Raw genomic sequence first — 19,993 nt, 5'->3', positions numbered from 1 at the left:
TAGCAAAACAGCAATGAAAGAACAAAATTTGGTGAAAATATAGAACAATTTCTATGAATAAATAGGCAGTAACACCAGCTTGTGCTGCCCGTAAACCCAAGCAAAGAAGCTTACAGCACGTGGTATTCCCAGGCGGTCTTCCTACCAAGTACTAACAAGGCCCGGCCCTATTTGGCTGCCGAGATCGGACGGGATCGGGCGCTTAGAGAGCGGTGTGGCCGTAAGCTGCATTTGACATCATCAACAGCTCTTAAAAACGCTGGAGAAGCAGAATGCATGACACTTGCTAAGAAGAAGATAAATGTGGCAAAGTACAAAGTACTATAATTGTACTGGTCTGTTACGCCCCTGTCTAGGGGGTCAGGGTGTAACATACAAAGATAAATTAGCATGTTCCCTCTCCGATCCCCAAACCAAAATCCAGGATCGAGATGTTCCAACAGAATGATATTTATTTTAAACGAAAGAAAGTGTCAAACAAAACATGACACTACAACTCAGGGCGAAACAAGGCCAACATAATAAACAAAATAAGCCATTTCCCACAGAAAGTGCTAGTCAGCCTGATAGAAATAAACAAACCAAAAGACAGTCGCTAACCCTAACTCCCTAATGTGAAAACAAGAGAAAACAATCAAAAGAAAATGGCAGTCCACCCCTACAGATTTAATACTATTTACAAAATATACAATTTATAAACAAAACCACGGCACAAAACCTAACAATTCAAAAATGCTAAATAAGGTTTGGAAAGCAAGAACAGCAAACAGGTGCTGCTGCCAGAAAGAGCCTCGCTAGCTGTTGGGAACCGTACTTTTAAAACTCCAGGAAGTGTAGGATGGACCAATCAGCTTCCTGTACTTCCCCCAAATCCGGCCAATCAGGCAGGGCACCTATAAGAACAACAAAATAAAAACAACACATATGGCCAGGACCATAACATGGTCTACTAGTAATGAAGCACGATGGTTGACAAACCAATAAAGTAGCAAAACAGCAATGAAAGAACAAAATTTGATGAAAATATAGAACAATTTCTATGAATAAATAGGCAGTAACACCAGCTTGTGCTGCCCGTAAACCCAAGCAAAAAAGCTTACAGCACCTGGTATTCCCAGGCGGTCTTCCTACCAAGTACTAACCAGGCCCGGCTCTATTTGGCTGCCGAGATCGGACGAGATCGGGCGCTTAGAGAGCGGTGTGGCCGTAAGCTGCATTTGACATCATCAACAGCTCCTAAAAACGCTGGAGAAGCAGAATGCATGACACTTGCTAAGAAGAAGATAAATGTGGCAAAGTACAAAGTACTATAACTGTACTGGTCTGTTACGCCCCTGTCTAGGGGGTCAGGGTGCAACATACAAAGATAAATTAGCATGTTCCCTCTCCGATCCCCAAACCAAAATCCAGGATCGAGATGTTCCAACAGAATGATATTTATTTTAAACGAAAGAAAGTGTCAAACAAAACATGACACTACAACTCAGGGCGAACCAAGGCCAACATAATAAACAAAATAAGCCATTTCCCACAGAAAGTGCTAGCTAGCCTGATAGAAATAAACAAACCAAAAGACAGTCGCTAACCCTAACTCCCTAATGTGAAAACAGTCCAAAGAAAATGGCAGTTCACCCTTACAGATTTAATACTATTTACAAAATATACAATTTATAAACAAAACCACGGCACAAAACCTAACAATTTAAAAATGCTAAATAAGGTTTGGAAACCAAGAACAGCAAACAGGTGCTGATGCCAGAAAGAGCCTCGCTAGCTGTTGGGAACCGTACTTTTAAAACTCCAGCAAGTGTAGGATGGACCAATCAGCTTCCTGTACTGCCCCCCAATCCGGCCAATCAGGCAGGGCACCTATAAGAACAAGAAAATAAAAACAACACATATGGCCAGGACCGTAACATGGTCTACTAGTAATGAAGCACGATGGTTGGCAAACCAATAAAGTAGCAAAACAGCAATGAAAGAACAAAATTTGATGAAAATATAGAACAATTTCTATGAATAAATAGGCAGTAACACAAGCTTGTGCTGCCCGTAAACCCAAGCAAAAAAGCTTACAGCACCTGGTATTCCCAGGCGGTCTTCCTACCAAGTACTAACCAGGCCCGGCTCTATTTGGCTGCCGAGATCGGACGAGATCGGGCGCTTAGAGAGCGGTGTGGCCGTAAGCTGCATTTGACATCATCAACAGCTCTTAAAAACGCTAGAGAAGCAGAATGCATGACACTTGCTAAGAAGAAGATAAATGTGGCAAAGTACAAAGTACTATAACTGTACTGGTCTGTTACGCCCCTGTTTAGGGGGTCAGGGTGAAACATACAAAGATAAATTAGCATGTTCCCTCTCCGATCCCCAAACCAAAATCCAGGATCGAGATGTTCCAACAGAATGATATTTATTTTAAACGAAAGAAAGTGTCAAACAAAACATGACACTACAACTCAGGGCGAACCAAGGCCAACATAATAAACAAAATAAGCCATTTCCCACAGAAAGTGCTAGCTAGCCTGATAGAAATAAACAAACCAAAAGACAGTCTCTAACCCTAACTCCCTAATGTGAAAACAGTCCAAAGAAAATGGCAGTTCACCCCTACAGATTTAATACTATTTACAAAATATACAATTTATAAACAAAACCACGGCACAAAACCTAACAATTCAAAAATGCTAAATAAGGTTTGGAAACCAAGAACAGCAAACAGGTGCTGATGCCAGAAAGAGCCTCGCTAGCTGTTGGGAACCGTACTTTTAAAACTCCAGCAAGTGTAGGATGGACCAATCAGCTTCCTGTACTGCCCCCCAATCCGGCCAATCAGGCAGGGCACCTATAAGAACAAGAAAATAAAAACAACACATATGGCCAGGACCGTAACATGGTCTACTAGTAATGAAGCACGATGGTTGGCAAACCAATAAAGTAGCAAAACAGCAATGAAAGAACAAAATTTGGTGAAAATATAGAACAATTTCTATGAATAAATAGGCAGTAACACCAGCTTGTGCTGCCCGTAAACCCAAGCAAAGAAGCTTACAGCACGTGGTATTCCCAGGCGGTCTTCCTACCAAGTACTAACAAGGCCCGGCCCTATTTGGCTGCCGAGATCGGACGGGATCGGGCGCTTAGAGAGGGGTGTGGCCGTAAGCTGCATTTGACATCATCAACAGCTCTTAAAAACGCTGGAGAAGCAGAATGCATGACACTTGCTAAGAAGAAGATAAATGTGGCAAAGTACAAAGTACTATAACTGTACTGGTCTGTTACGCCCCTGTCTAGGGGGTCAGGGTGCAACATACAAAGATAAATTAGCATGTTCCCTCTCCGATCCCCAAACCAAAATCCAGGATCGAGATGTTCCAACAGAATGATATTTATTTTAAACGAAAGAAAGTGTCAAACAAAACATGACACTACAACTCAGGGCGAACCAAGGCCAACATAATAAACAAAATAAGCCATTTCCCACAGAAAGTGCTAGTCAGCCTGATAGAAATAAACAAACCAAAAGACAGTCGCTAACCCTAACTCCCTAATGTGAAAACAAGAGAAAACAATCAAAAGAAAATGGCAGTCCACCCCTACAGATTTAATACTATTTACAAAATATACAATTTATAAACAAAACCACGGCACAAAACCTAACAATTCAAAAATGCTAAATAAGGTTTGGAAAGCAAGAACAGCAAACAGGTGCTGCTGCCAGAAAGAGCCTCGCTAGCTGTTGGGAACCGTACTTTTAAAACTCCAGGAAGTGTAGGATGGACCAATCAGCTTCCTGTACTGCCCCCCAATCCGGCCAATCAGGCAGGGCACCTATAAGAACAAGAAAATAAAAACAACACATATGGCCAGGACCGTAACATGGTCTACTAGTAATGAAGCACGATGGTTGGCAAACCAATAAAGTAGCAAAACAGCAATGAAAGAACAAAATTTGGTGAAAATATAGAACAATTTCTATGAATAAATAGGCAGTAACACCAGCTTGTGCTGCCCGTAAACCCAAGCAAAGAAGCTTACAGCACGTGGTATTCCCAGGCGGTCTTCCTACCAAGTACTAACAAGGCCCGGCCCTATTTGGCTGCCGAGATCGGACGGGATCGGGCGCTTAGAGAGCGGTGTGGCCGTAAGCTGCATTTGACATCATCAACAGCTCTTAAAAACGCTGGAGAAGCAGAATGCATGACACTTGCTAAGAAGAAGATAAATGTGGCAAAGTACAAAGTACTATAATTGTACTGGTCTGTTACGCCCCTGTCTAGGGGGTCAGGGTGTAACATACAAAGATAAATTAGCATGTTCCCTCTCCGATCCCCAAACCAAAATCCAGGATCGAGATGTTCCAACAGAATGATATTTATTTTAAACGAAAGAAAGTGTCAAACAAAACATGACACTACAACTCAGGGCGAACCAAGGCCAACATAATAAACAAAATAAGCCATTTCCCACAGAAAGTGCTAGTCAGCCTGATAGAAATAAACAAACCAAAAGACAGTCGCTAACCCTAACTCCCTAATGTGAAAACAAGAGAAAACAATCAAAAGAAAATGGCAGTCCACCCCTACAGATTTAATACTATTTACAAAATATACAATTTATAAACAAAACCACGGCACAAAACCTAACAATTCAAAAATGCTAAATAAGGTTTGGAAAGCAAGAACAGCAAACAGGTGCTGCTGCCAGAAAGAGCCTCGCTAGCTGTTGGGAACCGTACTTTTAAAACTCCAGGAAGTGTAGGATGGACCAATCAGCTTCCTGTACTTCCCCCAAATCCGGCCAATCAGGCAGGGCACCTATAAGAACAACAAAATAAAAACAACACATATGGCCAGGACCATAACATGGTCTACTAGTAATGAAGCACGATGGTTGACAAACCAATAAAGTAGCAAAACAGCAATGAAAGAACAAAATTTGATGAAAATATAGAACAATTTCTATGAATAAATAGGCAGTAACACCAGCTTGTGCTGCCCGTAAACCCAAGCAAAAAAGCTTACAGCACCTGGTATTCCCAGGCGGTCTTCCTACCAAGTACTAACCAGGCCCGACTCTATTTGGCTGCCGAGATCGGACGAGATCGGGCGCTTAGAGAGCGGTGTGGCCGTAAGCTGCATTTGACATCATCAACAGCTCCTAAAAACGCTGGAGAAGCAGAATGCATGACACTTGCTAAGAAGAAGATAAATGTGGCAAAGTACAAAGTACTATAACTGTACTGGTCTGTTACGCCCCTGTCTAGGGGGTCAGGGTGCAACATACAAAGATAAATTAGCATGTTCCCTCTCCGATCCCCAAACCAAAATCCAGGATCGAGATGTTCCAACAGAATGATATTTATTTTAAACGAAAGAAAGTGTCAAACAAAACATGACACTATAACTCAGGGCGAACCAAGGCCAACATAATAAACAAAATAAGCCATTTCCCACAGAAAGTGCTAGCTAGCCTGATAGAAATAAACAAACCAAAAGACAGTCGCTAACCCTAACTCCCTAATGTGAAAACAGTCCAAAGAAAATGGCAGCTCACCCCTACAGATTTAATACTATTTACAAAATATACAATTTATAAACAAAACCACGGCACAAAACCTAACAATTCAAAAATGCTAAATAAGGTTTGGAAACCAAGAACAGCAAACAGGTGCTGATGCCAGAAAGAGCCTCGCTAGCTGTTGGGAACCGTACTTTTAAAACTCCAGCAAGTGTAGGATGGACCAATCAGCTTCCTGTACTGCCCCCCAATCCGGCCAATCAGGCAGGGCACCTATAAGAACAAGAAAATAAAAACAACACATATGGCCAGGACCGTAACATGGTCTACTAGTAATGAAGCACGATGGTTGGCAAACCAATAAAGTAGCAAAACAGCAATGAAAGAACAAAATTTGATGAAAATATAGAACAATTTCTATGAATAAATAGGCAGTAACACAAGCTTGTGCTGCCCGTAAACCCAAGCAAAAAAGCTTACAGCACCTGGTATTCCCAGGCGGTCTTCCTACCAAGTACTAACCAGGCCCGGCTCTATTTGGCTGCCGAGATCGGACGAGATCGGGCGCTTAGAGAGCGGTGTGGCCGTAAGCTGCATTTGACATCATCAACAGCTCTTAAAAACGCTAGAGAAGCAGAATGCATGACACTTGCTAAGAAGAAGATAAATGTGGCAAAGTACAAAGTACTATAACTGTACTGGTCTGTTACGCCCCTGTTTAGGGGGTCAGGGTGAAACATACAAAGATAAATTAGCATGTTCCCTCTCCGATCCCCAAACCAAAATCCAGGATCGAGATGTTCCAACAGAATGATATTTATTTTAAACGAAAGAAAGTGTCAAACAAAACATGACACTACAACTCAGGGCGAACCAAGGCCAACATAATAAACAAAATAAGCCATTTCCCACAGAAAGTGCTAGCTAGCCTGATAGAAATAAACAAACCAAAAGACAGTCTCTAACCCTAACTCCCTAATGTGAAAACAGTCCAAAGAAAATGGCAGTTCACCCCTACAGATTTAATACTATTTACAAAATATACAATTTATAAACAAAACCACGGCACAAAACCTAACAATTCAAAAATGCTAAATAAGGTTTGGAAACCAAGAACAGCAAACAGGTGCTGATGCCAGAAAGAGCCTCGCTAGCTGTTGGGAACCGTACTTTTAAAACTCCAGCAAGTGTAGGATGGACCAATCAGCTTCCTGTACTGCCCCCCAATCCGGCCAATCAGGCAGGGCACCTATAAGAACAAGAAAATAAAAACAACACATATGGCCAGGACCGTAACATGGTCTACTAGTAATGAAGCACGATGGTTGGCAAACCAATAAAGTAGCAAAACAGCAATGAAAGAACAAAATTTGGTGAAAATATAGAACAATTTCTATGAATAAATAGGCAGTAACACCAGCTTGTGCTGCCCGTAAACCCAAGCAAAGAAGCTTACAGCACGTGGTATTCCCAGGCGGTCTTCCTACCAAGTACTAACAAGGCCCGGCCCTATTTGGCTGCCGAGATCGGACGGGATCGGGCGCTTAGAGAGGGGTGTGGCCGTAAGCTGCATTTGACATCATCAACAGCTCTTAAAAACGCTGGAGAAGCAGAATGCATGACACTTGCTAAGAAGAAGATAAATGTGGCAAAGTACAAAGTACTATAACTGTACTGGTCTGTTACGCCCCTGTCTAGGGGGTCAGGGTGCAACATACAAAGATAAATTAGCATGTTCCCTCTCCGATCCCCAAACCAAAATCCAGGATCGAGATGTTCCAACAGAATGATATTTATTTTAAACGAAAGAAAGTGTCAAACAAAACATGACACTACAACTCAGGGCGAACCAAGGCCAACATAATAAACAAAATAAGCCATTTCCCACAGAAAGTGCTAGTCAGCCTGATAGAAATAAACAAACCAAAAGACAGTCGCTAACCCTAACTCCCTAATGTGAAAACAAGAGAAAACAATCAAAAGAAAATGGCAGTCCACCCCTACAGATTTAATACTATTTACAAAATATACAATTTATAAACAAAACCACGGCACAAAACCTAACAATTCAAAAATGCTAAATAAGGTTTGGAAAGCAAGAACAGCAAACAGGTGCTGCTGCCAGAAAGAGCCTCGCTAGCTGTTGGGAACCGTACTTTTAAAACTCCAGGAAGTGTAGGATGGACCAATCAGCTTCCTGTACTGCCCCCCAATCCGGCCAATCAGGCAGGGCACCTATAAGAACAAGAAAATAAAAACAACACATATGGCCAGGACCGTAACATGGTCTACTAGTAATGAAGCACGATGGTTGGCAAACCAATAAAGTAGCAAAACAGCAATGAAAGAACAAAATTTGGTGAAAATATAGAACAATTTCTATGAATAAATAGGCAGTAACACCAGCTTGTGCTGCCCGTAAACCCAAGCAAAGAAGCTTACAGCACGTGGTATTCCCAGGCGGTCTTCCTACCAAGTACTAACAAGGCCCGGCCCTATTTGGCTGCCGAGATCGGACGGGATCGGGCGCTTAGAGAGCGGTGTGGCCGTAAGCTGCATTTGACATCATCAACAGCTCTTAAAAACGCTGGAGAAGCAGAATGCATGACACTTGCTAAGAAGAAGATAAATGTGGCAAAGTACAAAGTACTATAATTGTACTGGTCTGTTACGCCCCTGTCTAGGGGGTCAGGGTGTAACATACAAAGATAAATTAGCATGTTCCCTCTCCGATCCCCAAACCAAAATCCAGGATCGAGATGTTCCAACAGAATGATATTTATTTTAAACGAAAGAAAGTGTCAAACAAAACATGACACTACAACTCAGGGCGAAACAAGGCCAACATAATAAACAAAATAAGCCATTTCCCACAGAAAGTGCTAGTCAGCCTGATAGAAATAAACAAACCAAAAGACAGTCGCTAACCCTAACTCCCTAATGTGAAAACAAGAGAAAACAATCAAAAGAAAATGGCAGTCCACCCCTACAGATTTAATACTATTTACAAAATATACAATTTATAAACAAAACCACGGCACAAAACCTAACAATTCAAAAATGCTAAATAAGGTTTGGAAAGCAAGAACAGCAAACAGGTGCTGCTGCCAGAAAGAGCCTCGCTAGCTGTTGGGAACCGTACTTTTAAAACTCCAGGAAGTGTAGGATGGACCAATCAGCTTCCTGTACTTCCCCCAAATCCGGCCAATCAGGCAGGGCACCTATAAGAACAACAAAATAAAAACAACACATATGGCCAGGACCATAACATGGTCTACTAGTAATGAAGCACGATGGTTGACAAACCAATAAAGTAGCAAAACAGCAATGAAAGAACAAAATTTGATGAAAATATAGAACAATTTCTATGAATAAATAGGCAGTAACACCAGCTTGTGCTGCCCGTAAACCCAAGCAAAAAAGCTTACAGCACCTGGTATTCCCAGGCGGTCTTCCTACCAAGTACTAACCAGGCCCGGCTCTATTTGGCTGCCGAGATCGGACGAGATCGGGCGCTTAGAGAGCGGTGTGGCCGTAAGCTGCATTTGACATCATCAACAGCTCCTAAAAACGCTGGAGAAGCAGAATGCATGACACTTGCTAAGAAGAAGATAAATGTGGCAAAGTACAAAGTACTATAACTGTACTGGTCTGTTACGCCCCTGTCTAGGGGGTCAGGGTGCAACATACAAAGATAAATTAGCATGTTCCCTCTCCGATCCCCAAACCAAAATCCAGGATCGAGATGTTCCAACAGAATGATATTTATTTTAAACGAAAGAAAGTGTCAAACAAAACATGACACTACAACTCAGGGCGAACCAAGGCCAACATAATAAACAAAATAAGCCATTTCCCACAGAAAGTGCTAGCTAGCCTGATAGAAATAAACAAACCAAAAGACAGTCGCTAACCCTAACTCCCTAATGTGAAAACAGTCCAAAGAAAATGGCAGTTCACCCTTACAGATTTAATACTATTTACAAAATATACAATTTATAAACAAAACCACGGCACAAAACCTAACAATTTAAAAATGCTAAATAAGGTTTGGAAACCAAGAACAGCAAACAGGTGCTGATGCCAGAAAGAGCCTCGCTAGCTGTTGGGAACCGTACTTTTAAAACTCCAGCAAGTGTAGGATGGACCAATCAGCTTCCTGTACTGCCCCCCAATCCGGCCAATCAGGCAGGGCACCTATAAGAACAAGAAAATAAAAACAACACATATGGCCAGGACCGTAACATGGTCTACTAGTAATGAAGCACGATGGTTGGCAAACCAATAAAGTAGCAAAACAGCAATGAAAGAACAAAATTTGATGAAAATATAGAACAATTTCTATGAATAAATAGGCAGTAACACAAGCTTGTGCTGCCCGTAAACCCAAGCAAAAAAGCTTACAGCACCTGGTATTCCCAGGCGGTCTTCCTACCAAGTACTAACCAGGCCCGGCTCTATTTGGCTGCCGAGATCGGACGAGATCGGGCGCTTAGAGAGCGGTGTGGCCGTAAGCTGCATTTGACATCATCAACAGCTCTTAAAAACGCTAGAGAAGCAGAATGCATGACACTTGCTAAGAAGAAGATAAATGTGGCAAAGTACAAAGTACTATAACTGTACTGGTCTGTTACGCCCCTGTTTAGGGGGTCAGGGTGAAACATACAAAGATAAATTAGCATGTTCCCTCTCCGATCCCCAAACCAAAATCCAGGATCGAGATGTTCCAACAGAATGATATTTATTTTAAACGAAAGAAAGTGTCAAACAAAACATGACACTACAACTCAGGGCGAACCAAGGCCAACATAATAAACAAAATAAGCCATTTCCCACAGAAAGTGCTAGCTAGCCTGATAGAAATAAACAAACCAAAAGACAGTCTCTAACCCTAACTCCCTAATGTGAAAACAGTCCAAAGAAAATGGCAGTTCACCCCTACAGATTTAATACTATTTACAAAATATACAATTTATAAACAAAACCACGGCACAAAACCTAACAATTCAAAAATGCTAAATAAGGTTTGGAAACCAAGAACAGCAAACAGGTGCTGATGCCAGAAAGAGCCTCGCTAGCTGTTGGGAACCGTACTTTTAAAACTCCAGCAAGTGTAGGATGGACCAATCAGCTTCCTGTACTGCCCCCCAATCCGGCCAATCAGGCAGGGCACCTATAAGAACAAGAAAATAAAAACAACACATATGGCCAGGACCGTAACATGGTCTACTAGTAATGAAGCACGATGGTTGGCAAACCAATAAAGTAGCAAAACAGCAATGAAAGAACAAAATTTGGTGAAAATATAGAACAATTTCTATGAATAAATAGGCAGTAACACCAGCTTGTGCTGCCCGTAAACCCAAGCAAAGAAGCTTACAGCACGTGGTATTCCCAGGCGGTCTTCCTACCAAGTACTAACAAGGCCCGGCCCTATTTGGCTGCCGAGATCGGACGGGATCGGGCGCTTAGAGAGGGGTGTGGCCGTAAGCTGCATTTGACATCATCAACAGCTCTTAAAAACGCTGGAGAAGCAGAATGCATGACACTTGCTAAGAAGAAGATAAATGTGGCAAAGTACAAAGTACTATAACTGTACTGGTCTGTTACGCCCCTGTCTAGGGGGTCAGGGTGCAACATACAAAGATAAATTAGCATGTTCCCTCTCCGATCCCCAAACCAAAATCCAGGATCGAGATGTTCCAACAGAATGATATTTATTTTAAACGAAAGAAAGTGTCAAACAAAACATGACACTACAACTCAGGGCGAACCAAGGCCAACATAATAAACAAAATAAGCCATTTCCCACAGAAAGTGCTAGTCAGCCTGATAGAAATAAACAAACCAAAAGACAGTCGCTAACCCTAACTCCCTAATGTGAAAACAAGAGAAAACAATCAAAAGAAAATGGCAGTCCACCCCTACAGATTTAATACTATTTACAAAATATACAATTTATAAACAAAACCACGGCACAAAACCTAACAATTCAAAAATGCTAAATAAGGTTTGGAAAGCAAGAACAGCAAACAGGTGCTGCTGCCAGAAAGAGCCTCGCTAGCTGTTGGGAACCGTACTTTTAAAACTCCAGGAAGTGTAGGATGGACCAATCAGCTTCCTGTACTGCCCCCCAATCCGGCCAATCAGGCAGGGCACCTATAAGAACAAGAAAATAAAAACAACACATATGGCCAGGACCGTAACATGGTCTACTAGTAATGAAGCACGATGGTTGGCAAACCAATAAAGTAGCAAAACAGCAATGAAAGAACAAAATTTGGTGAAAATATAGAACAATTTCTATGAATAAATAGGCAGTAACACCAGCTTGTGCTGCCCGTAAACCCAAGCAAAGAAGCTTACAGCACGTGGTATTCCCAGGCGGTCTTCCTACCAAGTACTAACAAGGCCCGGCCCTATTTGGCTGCCGAGATCGGACGGGATCGGGCGCTTAGAGAGCGGTGTGGCCGTAAGCTGCATTTGACATCATCAACAGCTCTTAAAAACGCTGGAGAAGCAGAATGCATGACACTTGCTAAGAAGAAGATAAATGTGGCAAAGTACAAAGTACTATAATTGTACTGGTCTGTTACGCCCCTGTCTAGGGGGTCAGGGTGTAACATACAAAGATAAATTAGCATGTTCCCTCTCCGATCCCCAAACCAAAATCCAGGATCGAGATGTTCCAACAGAATGATATTTATTTTAAACGAAAGAAAGTGTCAAACAAAACATGACACTACAACTCAGGGCGAACCAAGGCCAACATAATAAACAAAATAAGCCATTTCCCACAGAAAGTGCTAGTCAGCCTGATAGAAATAAACAAACCAAAAGACAGTCGCTAACCCTAACTCCCTAATGTGAAAACAAGAGAAAACAATCAAAAGAAAATGGCAGTCCACCCCTACAGATTTAATACTATTTACAAAATATACAATTTATAAACAAAACCACGGCACAAAACCTAACAATTCAAAAATGCTAAATAAGGTTTGGAAAGCAAGAACAGCAAACAGGTGCTGCTGCCAGAAAGAGCCTCGCTAGCTGTTGGGAACCGTACTTTTAAAACTCCAGGAAGTGTAGGATGGACCAATCAGCTTCCTGTACTTCCCCCAAATCCGGCCAATCAGGCAGGGCACCTATAAGAACAACAAAATAAAAACAACACATATGGCCAGGACCATAACATGGTCTACTAGTAATGAAGCACGATGGTTGACAAACCAATAAAGTAGCAAAACAGCAATGAAAGAACAAAATTTGATGAAAATATAGAACAATTTCTATGAATAAATAGGCAGTAACACCAGCTTGTGCTGCCCGTAAACCCAAGCAAAAAAGCTTACAGCACCTGGTATTCCCAGGCGGTCTTCCTACCAAGTACTAACCAGGCCCGACTCTATTTGGCTGCCGAGATCGGACGAGATCGGGCGCTTAGAGAGCGGTGTGGCCGTAAGCTGCATTTGACATCATCAACAGCTCCTAAAAACGCTGGAGAAGCAGAATGCATGACACTTGCTAAGAAGAAGATAAATGTGGCAAAGTACAAAGTACTATAACTGTACTGGTCTGTTACGCCCCTGTCTAGGGGGTCAGGGTGCAACATACAAAGATAAATTAGCATGTTCCCTCTCCGATCCCCAAACCAAAATCCAGGATCGAGATGTTCCAACAGAATGATATTTATTTTAAACGAAAGAAAGTGTCAAACAAAACATGACACTATAACTCAGGGCGAACCAAGGCCAACATAATAAACAAAATAAGCCATTTCCCACAGAAAGTGCTAGCTAGCCTGATAGAAATAAACAAACCAAAAGACAGTCGCTAACCCTAACTCCCTAATGTGAAAACAGTCCAAAGAAAATGGCAGCTCACCCCTACAGATTTAATACTATTTACAAAATATACAATTTATAAACAAAACCACGGCACAAAACCTAACAATTCAAAAATGCTAAATAAGGTTTGGAAACCAAGAACAGCAAACAGGTGCTGATGCCAGAAAGAGCCTCGCTAGCTGTTGGGAACCGTACTTTTAAAACTCCAGGAAGTGTAGGATGGACCAATCAGCTTCCTGTACTGCCCCCCAATCCGGCCAATCAGGCAGGGCACCTATAAGAACAAGAAAATAAAAACAACACATATGGACAGGACCGTAACATGGTCTACTAGTAATGAAGCACGATGGTTGACAAACCAATAAAGTAGCAAAACAGCAATGAAAGAACAAAATTTGATGAAAATATAGAACAATTTCTATGAATAAATAGGCAGTAACACCAGCTTGTGCTGCCCGTAAACCCAAGCAAAAAAGCTTACAGCACCTGGTATTCCCAGGCGGTCTTCCTACCAAGTACTAACCAGGCCCGGCTCTATTTGGCTGCCGAGATCGGACGAGATCGGGCGCTTAGAGAGCGGTGTGGCCGTAAGCTGCATTTGACATCATCAACAGCTCTTAAAAACGCTGGAGAAGCAGAATGCATGACACTTGCTAAGAAGAAGATAAATGTGGCAAAGTACAAAGTACTATAACTGTACTGGTCTGTTACGCCCCTGTCTAGGGGGTCAGGGTGCAACATACAAAGATAAATTAGGATGTTCCCTCTCCGGTCTCCAAACCATAATCCAGGATCGAGATGTTCCAACAGAATGATATTTATTTTAAACGAAAGAAAGTGTCAAACAAAACATGACACTACAACTCAGGGCGAACCAAGGCCAACATAATAAACAAAATAAGCCATTTCCCACAGAAAGTGCTAGCTAGCCTGATAGAAATAAACAAACCAAAAGACAGTCTCTAACCCTAACTCCCTAATGTGAAAACAGTCCAAAGAAAATGGCAGTTCACCCCTACAGATTTAATACTATTTACAAAATATACAATTTATAAACAAAACCACGGCACAAAACCTAACAATTCAAAAATGCTAAATAAGGTTTGGAAACCAAGAACAGCAAACAGGTGCTGATGCCAGAAAGAGCCTCGCTAGCTGTTGGGAACCGTACTTTTAAAACTCCAGGAAGTGTAGGATGGACCAATCAGCTTCCTGTACTGCCCCCCAATCCGGCCAATCAGGCAGGGCACCTATAAGAACAAGAAAATAAAAACAACACATATGGCCAGGACCGTAACATGGTCTACTAGTAATGAAGCACGATGGTTGGCAAACCAATAAAGTAGCAAAACAGCAATGAAAGAACAAAATTTGATGAAAATATAGAACAATTTCTATGAATAAATAGGCAGTAACACAAGCTTGTGCTGCCCGTAAACCCAAGCAAAAAAGCTTACAGCACCTGGTATTCCCAGGCGGTCTTCCTACCAAGTACTAACCAGGCCCGGCTCTATTTGGCTGCCGAGATCGGACGAGATCGGGCGCTTAGAGAGCGGTGTGGCCGTAAGCTGCGTTTGACATCATCAACAGCTCTTAAAAACGCTGGAGAAGCAGAATGCATGACACTTGCTAAGAAGAAGATAAATGTGGCAAAGTACAAAGTACTATAACTGTACTGGTCTGTTACGCCCCTGTCTAGGGGGTCAGGGTGCAACATACAAAGATAAATTAGCATGTTCCCTCTCCGATCCCCAAACCAAAATCCAGGATCGAGATGTTCCAACAGAATGATGTTTATTTTAAACGAAAGAAAGTGTCAAACAAAACATGACACTACAACTCAGGGCGAACCAAGGCCAACATAATAAACAAAATAAGCCATTTCCCACAGAAAGTGCTAGTCAGCCTGATATAAATAAACAAACCAAAAGACAGTCGCTAACCCTAACTCCCTAATGTGAAAACAAGAGAAAACAATCAAAAGAAAATGGCAGTCCACCCCTACAGATTTAATACTATTTACAAAATATACAATTTATAAACAAAACCACGGCACAAAACCTAACAATTCCAAAATGCTAAATAAGGTTTGGAAAGCAAGAACAGCAAACAGGTGCTGATGCCAGAAAGAGCCTCGCTAGCTGTTGGGAACCGTATTTTTAAAACTCTAGCAAGTGTAGGATGGACCAATCAGCTTCCTGTACTGCCCCCCAATCCGGCCAATCAGGCAGGGCACCTATAAGAACAAGAAAATAAAAACAACACATATGGCCAGGACCGTAACATGGTCTACTAGTAATGAAGCACGATGGTTGGCAAACCAATAAAGTAGCAAAACAGCAATGAAAGAACAAAATTTGATGAAAATATAGAACAATTTCTATGAATAAATAGGCAGTAACACAAGCTTGTGCTGCCCGTAAACCCAAGCAAAAAAGCTTACAGCACCTGGTATTCCCAGGCGGTCTTCCTACCAAGTACTAACCAGGCCCGCTCTATTTGGCTGCCGAGATCGGACGAGATCTGGCGCTTAGAGAGCGGTGTGGCCGTAAGCTGCATTTGACATCATCAACAGCTCTTAAAAACGCTAGAGAAGCAGAATGCATGACACTTGCTAAGAAGAAGATAAATGTGGCAAAGTACAAAGTACTATAACTGTACTGGTCTGTTACGCCCCTGTCTAGGGGGTCAGGGTGAAACATACAAAGATAAATTAGCATGTTCCCTCTCCGATCCCCAAACCAAAATCCAGGATCGAGATGTTCCAACAGAATGATATTTATTTTAAACGAAAGAAAGTGTCAAACAAAACATGACACTACAACTCAGGGCGAACCAAGGCCAACATAATAAACAAAATAAGCCATTTCCCACAGAAAGTGCTAGCTAGCCTGATAGAAATAAACAAACCAAAAGACAGTCTCTAACCCTAACTCCCTAATGTGAAAACAGTCCAAAGAAAATGGCAGTTCACCCCTACAGATTTAATACTATTTACAAAATATACAATTTATAAACAAAACCACGGCACAAAACCTAACAATTCAAAAATGCTAAATAAGGTTTGGAAAGCAAGAACAGCAAACAGGTGCTGATGCCAGAAAGAGCCTCGCTAGCTGTTGGGAACCGTACTTTTAAAACTCCAGCAAGTGTAGGATGGACCAATCAGCTTCCTGTACTGCCCCCCAATCCGGCCAATCAGGCAGGGCACCTATAAGAACAAGAAAATAAAAACAACACATATGGCCAGGACCGTAACATGGTCTACTAGTAATGAAGCACGATGGTTGGCAAACCAATAAAGTAGCAAAACAGCAATGAAAGAACAAAATTTGATGAAAATATAGAACAATTTCTATGAATAAATAGGCAGTAACACAAGCTTGTGCTGCCCGTAAACCCAAGCAAAAAAGCTTACAGCACCTGGTATTCCCAGGCGGTCTTCCTACCAAGTACTAACCAGGCCCGGCTCTATTTGGCTGCCGAGATCGGACGAGATCGGGCGCTTAGAGAGCGGTGTGGCCGTAAGCTGCATTTGACATCATCAACAGCTCTTAAAAACGCTAGAGAAGCAGAATGCATGACACTTGCTAAGAAGAAGATAAATGTGGCAAAGTACAAAGTACTATAACTGTACTGGTCTGTTACGCCCCTGTCTAGGGGGTCAGGGTGAAACATACAAAGATAAATTAGCATGTTCCCTCTCCGATCCCCAAACCAAAATCCAGGATCGAGATGTTCCAACAGAATGATATTTATTTTAAACGAAAGAAAGTGTCAAACAAAACATGACACTACAACTCAGGGCGAACCAAGGCCAACATAATAAACAAAATAAGCCATTTCCCACAGAAAGTGCTAGCTAGCCTGATAGAAATAAACAAACCAAAAGACAGTCTCTAACCCTAACTCCCTAGTGTGAAAACAGTCCAAAGAAAATGGCAGTTCACCCCTACAGATTTAATACTATTTACAAAATATACAATTTATAAACAAAACCACGGCACAAAACCTAACAATTCAAAAATGCTAAATAAGGTTTGGAAACCAAGAACAGCAAACAGGTGCTGATGCCAGAAAGAGCCTCGCTAGCTGTTGGGAACCGTACTTTTAAAACTCCAGGAAGTGTAGGATGGACCAATCAGCTTCCTGTACTGCCCCCCAATCCGGCCAATCAGGCAGGGCACCTATAAGAACAAGAAAATAAAAACAACACATTTGGCCAGGACCGTAACATGGTCTACTAGTAATGAAGCACGATGGTTGGCAAACCAATAAAGTAGCAAAACAGCAATGAAAGAACAAAATTTGGTGAAAATATAAAACAATTTCTATGAATAAATAGGCAGTAACACCAGCTTGTGCTGCCCGTAAACCCAAGCAAAGAAGCTTACAGCACGTGGTATTCCCAGGCGGTCTTCCTACCAAGTACTAACAAGGCCCGGCCCTATTTGGCTGCCGAGATCGGACGGGATCGGGCGCTTAGAGAGCGGTGTGGCCGTAAGCTGCATTTGACATCATCAACAGCTCTTAAAAACGCTGGAGAAGCAGAATGCATGACACTTGCTAAGAAGAAGATAAATGTGGCAAAGTACAAAGTACTATAACTGTACTGGTCTGTTACGCCCCTGTCTAGGGGGTCAGGGTGCAACATACAAAGATAAATTAGCATGTTCCCTCTCCGATCCCCAAACCAAAATCCAGGATCGAGATGTTCCAACAGAATGATATTTATTTTAAACGAAAGAAAGTGTCAAACAAAACATGACACTACAACTCAGGGCGAACCAAGGCCAACATAATAAACAAAATAAGCCATTTCCCACAGAAAGTGCTAGCTAGCCTGATAGAAATAAACAAACCAAAAGACAGTCGCTAACCCTAACTCCCTAATGTGAAAACAAGAGAAAACAATCAAAAGAAAATGGCAGTCCACCCCTACAGATTTAATACTATTTACAAAATATACAATTTATAAACAAAACCACGGCACAAAACCTAACAATTTAAAAATGCTAAATAAGGTTTGGAAACCAAGAACAGCAAACAGGTGCTGATGCCAGAAAGAGCCTCGCTAGCTGTTGGGAACAGTACTTTTAAAACTCCAGCAAGTGTAGGATGGACCAATCAGCTTCCTGTACTGCCCCCCAATCCGGCCAATCAGGCAGGGCACCTATAAGAACAAGAAAATAAAAACAACACACATGGCCAGGACCGTAACATGGTCTACTAGTAATGAAGCACGATGGTTGGCAAACCAATAAAGTAGCAAAACAGCAATGAAAGAACAAAATTTGATGAAAATATACAACAATTTCTATGAACAAATAGGCAGTAACACAAGCTTGTGCTGCCCGTAAACCCAAGCAAAAAAGCTTACAGCACCTGGTATTCCCAGGCGGTCTTCCTACCAAGTACTAACCAGGCCCGGCTCTATTTGGCTGCCGAGATCGGACGAGATCGGGCGCTTAGAGAGCGGTGTGGCTGTAAGCTGCATTTGACATAATCAACAGCTCTTAAAAACGCTAGAGAAGCAGAATGCATGACACTTGCTAAGAAGAAGATAAATGTGGCAAAGTACAAAGTACTATAACTGTACTGGTCTGTTACGCCCCTGTTTAGGGGGTCAGGGTGAAACATACAAAGATAAATTAGCATGTTCCCTCTCCGATCCCCAAACCAAAATCCAGGATCGAGATGTTCCAACAGAATGATATTTATTTTAAACGAAAGAAAGTGTCAAACAAAACATGACACTACAACTCAGGGCGAACCAAGGCCAACATAATAAACAAAATAAGCCATTTCCCACAGAAAGTGCTAGCTAGCCTGATAGAAATAAACAAACCAAAAGACAGTCTCTAACCCTAACTCCCTAATGTGAAAACAGTCCAAAGAAAATGGCAGTTCACCCCTACAGATTTAATACTATTTACAAAATATACAATTTATACACAAAACCACGGCACAAAACCTAACAATTCAAAAATGCTAAATAAGGTTTGGAAACCAAGAACAGCAAACAGGTGCTGATGCCAGAAAGAGCCTCGCTAGCTGTTGGGAACCGTACTTTTAAAACTCCAGGAAGTGTAGGATGGACCAATCAGCTTCCTGTACTGCCCCCCAATCCGGCCAATCAGGCAGGGCACCTATAAGAACAAGAAAATAAAAACAACACATATGGCCAGGACCGTAACATGGTCTACTAGTAATGAAGCACGATGGTTGGCAAACCAATAAAGTAGCAAAACAGCAATGAAAGAACAAAATTTGGTGAAAATATAGAACAATTTCTATGAATAAATAGGCAGTAACACCAGCTTGTGCTGCCCGTAAACCCAAGCAAAGAAGCTTACAGCACGTGGTATTCCCAGGCGGTCTTCCTACCAAGTACTAACAAGGCCCGGCCCTATTTGGCTGCCGAGATCGGACGGGATCGGGCGCTTAGAGAGCGGTGTGGCCGTAAGCTGCATTTGACATCATCAACAGCTCTTAAAAACGCTGGAGAAGCAGAATGCATGACACTTGCTAAGAAGAAAATAAATGTGGCAAAGTACAAAGTACTATAACTGTACTGGTCTGTTACGCCCCTGTCTAGGGGGTCAGGGTGCAACATACAAAGATAA

The 19,993-nt window shown here is 41.9% G+C and overlaps 21 pseudogenes; all 21 read right to left on the bottom strand.

Annotated features, from left to right (window-relative positions):
- Nucleotides 1-107: 107 nt before the first annotated feature.
- On the bottom strand, nucleotides 108-226 carry LOC137120015 (5S ribosomal RNA; annotated as a pseudogene).
- Nucleotides 227-1,093: 867 nt separating this feature from the next.
- On the bottom strand, nucleotides 1,094-1,212 carry LOC137120076 (5S ribosomal RNA; annotated as a pseudogene).
- An 857-nt stretch (nucleotides 1,213-2,069) lies between these two features.
- On the bottom strand, nucleotides 2,070-2,188 carry LOC137120075 (5S ribosomal RNA; annotated as a pseudogene).
- Nucleotides 2,189-3,045: 857 nt separating this feature from the next.
- On the bottom strand, nucleotides 3,046-3,164 carry LOC137120025 (5S ribosomal RNA; annotated as a pseudogene).
- An 867-nt stretch (nucleotides 3,165-4,031) lies between these two features.
- On the bottom strand, nucleotides 4,032-4,150 carry LOC137120014 (5S ribosomal RNA; annotated as a pseudogene).
- An 867-nt stretch (nucleotides 4,151-5,017) lies between these two features.
- On the bottom strand, nucleotides 5,018-5,136 carry LOC137119961 (5S ribosomal RNA; annotated as a pseudogene).
- An 857-nt stretch (nucleotides 5,137-5,993) lies between these two features.
- LOC137120074 (5S ribosomal RNA) lies at nucleotides 5,994-6,112 on the bottom strand (annotated as a pseudogene).
- Nucleotides 6,113-6,969: 857 nt separating this feature from the next.
- LOC137120024 (5S ribosomal RNA) lies at nucleotides 6,970-7,088 on the bottom strand (annotated as a pseudogene).
- An 867-nt stretch (nucleotides 7,089-7,955) lies between these two features.
- On the bottom strand, nucleotides 7,956-8,074 carry LOC137120012 (5S ribosomal RNA; annotated as a pseudogene).
- Nucleotides 8,075-8,941: 867 nt separating this feature from the next.
- On the bottom strand, nucleotides 8,942-9,060 carry LOC137120073 (5S ribosomal RNA; annotated as a pseudogene).
- Nucleotides 9,061-9,917: 857 nt separating this feature from the next.
- Nucleotides 9,918-10,036, bottom strand: LOC137120072 (5S ribosomal RNA; annotated as a pseudogene).
- Nucleotides 10,037-10,893: 857 nt separating this feature from the next.
- LOC137120023 (5S ribosomal RNA) lies at nucleotides 10,894-11,012 on the bottom strand (annotated as a pseudogene).
- An 867-nt stretch (nucleotides 11,013-11,879) lies between these two features.
- LOC137120011 (5S ribosomal RNA) lies at nucleotides 11,880-11,998 on the bottom strand (annotated as a pseudogene).
- An 867-nt stretch (nucleotides 11,999-12,865) lies between these two features.
- LOC137119950 (5S ribosomal RNA) lies at nucleotides 12,866-12,984 on the bottom strand (annotated as a pseudogene).
- Nucleotides 12,985-13,841: 857 nt separating this feature from the next.
- On the bottom strand, nucleotides 13,842-13,960 carry LOC137120071 (5S ribosomal RNA; annotated as a pseudogene).
- Nucleotides 13,961-14,817: 857 nt separating this feature from the next.
- Nucleotides 14,818-14,936, bottom strand: LOC137120070 (5S ribosomal RNA; annotated as a pseudogene).
- Nucleotides 14,937-15,803: 867 nt separating this feature from the next.
- Nucleotides 15,804-15,921, bottom strand: LOC137120022 (5S ribosomal RNA; annotated as a pseudogene).
- Nucleotides 15,922-16,778: 857 nt separating this feature from the next.
- LOC137120069 (5S ribosomal RNA) lies at nucleotides 16,779-16,897 on the bottom strand (annotated as a pseudogene).
- Nucleotides 16,898-17,754: 857 nt separating this feature from the next.
- LOC137120010 (5S ribosomal RNA) lies at nucleotides 17,755-17,873 on the bottom strand (annotated as a pseudogene).
- An 867-nt stretch (nucleotides 17,874-18,740) lies between these two features.
- LOC137119954 (5S ribosomal RNA) lies at nucleotides 18,741-18,859 on the bottom strand (annotated as a pseudogene).
- An 857-nt stretch (nucleotides 18,860-19,716) lies between these two features.
- Nucleotides 19,717-19,835, bottom strand: LOC137120009 (5S ribosomal RNA; annotated as a pseudogene).
- Between the last annotated feature and the right edge of the window lie 158 nt (nucleotides 19,836-19,993).

The sequence above is a fragment of the Channa argus genome, unplaced genomic scaffold, assembly GCF_033026475.1.
Source record: "Channa argus isolate prfri unplaced genomic scaffold, Channa argus male v1.0 Contig065, whole genome shotgun sequence".
NCBI classification, from domain to species: domain Eukaryota; kingdom Metazoa; phylum Chordata; class Actinopteri; order Anabantiformes; family Channidae; genus Channa; species Channa argus.
This window is presented reverse-complemented; position numbering and strand designations above follow the sequence as displayed.